General features: G+C 44.4%; 1 long non-coding RNA gene across 3 annotated transcripts; it reads left to right on the forward strand.

The window, feature by feature from the left end:
* LOC127343484 (uncharacterized) lies at nt 1-5,051 on the forward strand. 3 transcript variants are annotated; one of them, XR_011755747.1, is made up of 7 exons: nt 1-246; nt 322-434; nt 1,135-1,445; nt 1,964-2,088; nt 3,024-3,333; nt 3,807-4,062; nt 4,837-5,051. It is a non-coding gene; the product is annotated as an uncharacterized lncRNA (long non-coding RNA). The 3 variants fall into 3 exon arrangements; XR_011755748.1 differs by having other exon boundaries at nt 3,963-4,062; XR_011755746.1 differs by having other exon boundaries at nt 3,024-4,062.
* Nucleotides 5,052-6,347: the final 1,296 nt, after the last annotated feature.

Genomic DNA, 6,347 nt, shown 5'->3' on the forward strand with positions numbered 1-6,347 from the left:
CCTACCCCACATTTCTCCTCCTACCCAACGAAACCCAGATCGAACGTCGCCGCCGCCGCTCTCCCCTCGCCGGCCACCTCACCTCCGCTCTCTCCTCTTCCGTCCGACCTTGATCCACCCGCTCCCTCTGGCAACTGCACCAGAACGAGCGCCGCCGCACGAGACTCGCGGAGGTGAGAGGCGCGTCTCCAACGAGGACCAGACCGTGGCCCTCGCCGCACCTTGCCGCGGGAAGTCGCCGTGCAGGTATAGCAGCCGAACCCCAAACCTAATCCTTTTGTTCCCCTGGTTCAGTTTGACTGAAATTTTGTTTCTTGGCAGAGCAGCAAGAGGTAGCAGACTCGACGAGCGCACATCCGGGCCCTTCTGGCCTTCTCCACCTCCGACTCCCTCGACATCCGTTGCTGTTACCTTGCGGGGGCTGCAGTTTTCAGGTATGGTAATTTATTGCTGACGCAGTGAATGTGTTTAGCACCATCCTTTTAAAGCTAGACCATTTCCTATGGTTGGTGTCGTTCTGAAGCTAACAGATGTCACGCTCCTGATTTGGTTTGACACTGTAGCTGATTGGATAATCTAGCTGCTAGTTAGAACTAGGTTTTATCCAATCAGTATCCTGAGAAAATAACAATGATATGTTTATTCCAACACCAAATACTCTGTCTTAGGATAAATAACTAAATAAGTTCCAGCTAGTTGGTTTTGTCCTGAATATGCCATCGTAGCTATTGGTACTATAAAATCAGTACAGAAAGTTAGTCACTAATGAAGCGAGGAAACATCGAGAGCTGTCAATAATCAGTAAAGAACGCTCTATGTTTACTTGTTTACTGGCGTTATCATGCAATGTTTCTTTCTTTTGATATTCATGCCTTTATGTGAATACTGAAGAACCTTAATTTCTTGATTGTCAAATATTGGAAGCTCTTCATGTTCAGAACATGCTCTTTTTTAGAGAGTTGAGAATCTTTTTGCATTCAATTGTTAAATCATTGTATTCATGTTCATATTGGAGGCTATTCATGTTCAGAACATGCTCATATTGGAAGCTGTCAATTATCAGTAAAGAACATGCTCCTTTTGTATTCAATTGTTAAAGCTTTGTTCTTAATTTAAACTTTCCGCTTCATGCAGTAAAAGGGAAGGGGAGATGCAGAAGAAAGGGGGCTCCTTTTCTGCCCTTATTTGATCGGCGTGCAGCTGGGTGGTTCTGGCGGCGCTAGCATGGTCGCCATGGCATGCTTGTTCTCCAGCTGTTGCACATCTACTTCCAGCTGCAACAAGGTGGTGCTGCAGTTTCGGTTGCGCCACGGCACGAGGAGCCGCGGGCTGCTACACCTCTACTAGGAGCAGGAGGGTTGCTCGATTGGGTGCTGCTGCTTCACTAGTGTGGCGCATCTGACCATCGCTGCCAGCTTCTGATGTCGCCGACATCCTGCTATTAGGTGTGAACAGTTCTGCATACTCCTTTGTTTAGCGACCTCACATGGTTGTAGTTCATACCGGCTGCTGTACTATGTTGCTTTAAAATATTTTGTGTCTTGATTATTGTACCATGCTAAGATCTGCAACTTCTTGCATAATTGTTTTGTCTCATATTGGTTCAGGGTGCTCATTTGTTCAAGTAGCCTGATAACGTGGTACTTGTTAATTTAGGAATACTTACTGTTTTAGTTCCGAACACACAACATTGCCTATTTGCTTTATGTGCATAGCTAAGTGAACAGACGAGGAGGAAGGCTAAATAAATATTGAATGTCATGCCAACTGGGAACATTTCTCTCTTCTGCTAATTGATTTTCTTTTGTGTGTTAACACTAAATAAATAATGAGAATGCTAATCAAGCACCAGTCTGATGCGACCATTTCTTGTTTTTGTTTTTGTGAGTTATTATTGATTAGTAGTAGTAGTTGAATTGAGTTGGCTGTCTATTGACTGAATTTTGTTGCCACACTACACCAGGGACAGATCAGCCACGATCATTTCGCGGATGCCTTAACCTCTACGTCAAGCGTGCCGGCTCGGCGGCTTGTCTCCGTCCTGGCTATCTCCTCCGGCTTGCTCGTCGGGAACAAGGCTGTGCCTGGGTGAGATACGTCTCTATCATCTTTCTCTGTCCCAGATTGTTGTTGTTGCCCTGGTTTATCTGTCGTAAGATTGGATCCTAGTAGCTGCAGTTTGTGCGGTTGCTATATTTTGGTTCACATTGGTCTGGATAGGAGTTGGCACAGTTTTTTTAATCCATGTTTCCTCTGTTTGTGTTCACCTGACCATTTTCATTTCTGCTATCATCTACCTGACTGTCAATTTCAGGCTTCCCCTAGTCATGTTTGTCATGTCTTGTTTTTGTAGCTTGTTGTCTGATACAATATGCCACGTGAATGCATGCCACTACATGAAACACCATCTAACTGCTCATCGTGGTTATAGGTTTCAGTACTACACTCATGCTATTGTGGTGAGAGCTGTGTCCCTGTAAGAATATTGGAAAGTTTATCCAATCCAACTTATAAATGGCTATAAATTGTTTTCAATTCTGAGAAAAGCCAGCTTGTTGTGTAGAAGCTGCCATTCTGCGTAGAAACTATTTTAGAGAGATAAAATCTATTGTACCCGTGAAAGAAAGAGCACTTATCCTGTGCTGCACAAATTTATTCACAAGTTTTCAACTTAACACCTTTTTTTAATAGCAATGGCAGATCATGTGCATTGTTCCAGCTAGTTAGTTTTGTCCTGAATATGCCATCGTAGCTATTGGTTATATTAAATCAGTACAGAAAGGTAGTGACCAATGAAGCGAGGAAACATCGAGAGCTGTCAGTAATCAGTAAAGAATGCTCTTATGTTTACTTGTTTCTTGGCGCTATCATGCAATTTGAGAATTGTTTATTTCTTTTGCTATTCATGCCTTTATGTGAATGGTGGAGAACCTTAATTTCTTAATTGTATATGATGACTTGAGAACCTGTGGTTCTCAACTGTTAAATTTTTGTTCTTAATTTGAACTTTTCGCTTTATGCAGTAAAAAGGGGAGGGTAGATTCAGAATAAAGGGGGCTCCTTTTCTGCCCTGATTTGATTGGCGTTCGGCTGGGTGGTTCCGGCGGCGCTAGCATGGTTGCCATGGCATGCTTGTTCTCTGGCTGTTGCACCTCTACTTCCAGCAGCAAGGTGGTGCTGTAGTTTTGGCTGCGGCATAGCACGAGGAGCTGCGGGCTGCTACACCTCTACTTGGAGCATGAAGGAGGGCTCGATTGGCTGCTGCCTCTGCACTGGTTTGGCACATCTGAACGTCGCTGGCAGCTGCTGATGCTGCCGTTGTCCTGCTATTAGGTGCGAACACACTCTTTTGTTTAGCAATCACACATGGTTGTAGTTCATACTGGCACCTGTACTATGATGCTTTAAAATATTTTGTGTCTTGATTATTGTACCAGGCGTGGATCTGCTAGTTATTGCATAATTGTTTCGTCTCAGATTGGTTCAGGATGCTCATTTGTTCAAGTAGCCTGATAAAGTGATACTTGTGAACTTAGGAACACTTACTGATCTAGTTCCGCACACACAACATTGCCTATTTGCTTTATGTGCATAGTTAAGTGAACAGACGAGGAGGAAGGCTAAATAAATATTGACTTTCTTTTGCGTGTTAATACTAAATAAATATTGATTATGCTAATCATGCACCAGTTTGATGCGGCCCTTTATTTTGTTTATGTTTTTGAGAGTTATTGATTAGTAGTAGTAGTTTAATTGAAGTTGGCTGTGTATTGACTGATTTCGCGTTGCCACACTGTTAACACCAGGGAGAGATCAGCCATGATCAGTTCTTGATTCCTTAACCTCTATGTCGAGCTGGCCGGTTCAGTGGCTTGGCTCCGTCCTGTCTATCTCTAAGTTTGGATAGTATTTTGAACTAGTACTTGTTCTGGTCCTAAATAAAACCTTTCTCTAAGTTGTAGTTTGTACTGATGAAGCTAATATTCTCGTGCAAAAAATGTTTGCCATTGGAGATATGCTAGAGAGCAAGGAAACAAGGGTTATGACAATGGTATTATCTAGGTGAGTTTCTGCTTCCCCCCTTGTGTAATATTGCTTCATGAGAAATTAGGTAAGTTGTAATTCTGCTTCTCTGTTGTGTGCTTGGCAGCTCTTCTCTTCAGCCAGGAGAGTACTCAAGTGCATTTCTAACTTGAGTACTCAGTATACATCACCACTGTTTCCTCACCTTTCCAGCGTTTAAATTACTAGATGCACGATTGGATTAACTATACACAATATTTCGTCTTGAGTCATCTGGTCCAACGTTGTGTTGTTTATTTTTGTTTAATGAAACCTTGCTCAAGCTTTTTTAGAGAGAAAATCTATTGTACCCGTGAAAGAAAAGCACTTATTATGTGCTGTACAATTTTCTTCACAAGTTTTCAAATTAACACCTTCTTTTATAGCAATGAGAGATCATGTGCATCCTAATGTTTGAAAAGCATAGCACATCGGTTGGTGATGTTTACTGTGGTTGCCTTGCTGGTGGCACCAACGAGAATGTGCAGGAGGTGGAAAGCCAAAACATGCCTCCACCTCTTGCATTTGTGCTGTGATGTGCGTGTCTATGCTAACTGGAATACCCGATGCATGGTTAGGTTTGCTGTTTTGAGACCGAATTTGGCTTCAGTACGTACATGACTCAGCTCGTAACTTTGGCCACTGTATGTGTATAATTGTTAATTATGCTACCATATCTTTAATGGCCACACATACCCCACGGCCAAGCTGTTCTGGCTGGTATTGGTAATAGGCATGTCAATAATGTCATATTTCTTTTTGTGTTATCTGCAGGTTCCGTTTTGCTGGTGCTGTTGTGGGTGATGACGAAGTGGCCTGGACTTGTCGGCTATGTAATGTGTAGCATTCAGCCGAAGTGTGCTGTCCAAATCATAACTTGCAGTAATCTTTTGGTAGATTCCTTTGAGCATTTTTGTAATATGTGGTGTTAATCAGGCTGCATTTTCTCTTTAATTTAGCATGTAACTGTTCTGATTTGTGTATTTAAACCTGTGCGCAAATTATGCTTCCACTATAGAAGACCGTTCACCTCAGCGATCAGGAATTACCTGGAGTTTTAGTTATGGGACTGTAAGCTGGCGATTAGCTTAGGACTTGAACGGCCTATTGACGCGGGGAGTTAACATGGGATGCAGTTTGTGAATTGAGAAAGTGTTTGCCATGGCCTTGATGCATAATCAAGAAATATACACCTTTTTTTTTTTTTGGATAACAACAGGAGAACTGTTATATTCATCGCAATAGAGGAGAAGGTCAAGACGACCGGTTGACCTAGTTTATGAGGAAAACCGGGCCCAAAAACCGTACAAAACGACTCCATTTTTGAGGAAAAAGGGGCCAGAAAATCGCACAAACAACAGAGCCTCGTCGCCCACACGACACAAAGCCATCATTGCACAAAACAAACACATCTGTGCCCGGAGCCGCCACTCCGGCTTCCCCTGCTCGGTTACGAGCCGCAACGCCGCACGGACTAGACGCCTCGTAGCCCATGCTACACTAGATGACCATCCGCAGACCACGAACGTCGCGCCAAAAAGATCTGGGGCCGCCGCCCCGGCGTGCCAGCCGACCGATCGTTTGATCGCGCCGACCGGGCCGACGAACTCGCTACCCACGTAGCACAAGCACGCCACCCTTGCCTTGCTAGACCACGACCACACCCCATATGCCCGCAGTTGCAAGGCCGTTCGAGGCCGCCGCCTCGACGCACCATCCACCGTCCGGAGCCGCTGCCCCGGCTTCCACCATCTTTGGCCGCAAGGCAACCATGCCTAGTTGACGCAAACCTGCCACACCACAGGTGTTGGGCCTCCAAAGGCGGCGCCTTCAAGAAGGTAGCGGCATAGATGTCGCCGTCGCGGGTGTCTGGCGTCGCGGGTGTCTGGCGTTCTCCCGGAGAAATATACACCTCACTGCCTGCGGATCCAACTTGCCAACATAAGGTCGACGATCTCGCACAAAGCACACACACAACCTTTCACTTTTGTTTAGGAGGCACCTTGAACTTCCTTTGGCCCAAGAGAAGTTCGGCTGGTATATTTAGCAGGATGGTTTGTGTGTTCGTTCAGTAGGAGTGACAATTGGGGAGATTTTAAATCTGGATGCAGTATTTGAATTGTCTCAGGGTGAGCGCTTCATATTGATGAGTATTATTTGATGTCTATAATTCGGAAGATGCACATGCTGAGTATGCTACTCTGTTCTTTTACAAATAAGTGACTAAGATTTACGGAGATTCGTATGCTGCAAGTCTGATTTGGTTTCTGTGTTTTTTCTTCAAG

This window comes from Lolium perenne, chromosome 3 (assembly GCF_019359855.2).
Source record: "Lolium perenne isolate Kyuss_39 chromosome 3, Kyuss_2.0, whole genome shotgun sequence".
Classification (NCBI taxonomy): Eukaryota; Viridiplantae; Streptophyta; class Magnoliopsida; order Poales; family Poaceae; genus Lolium; species Lolium perenne.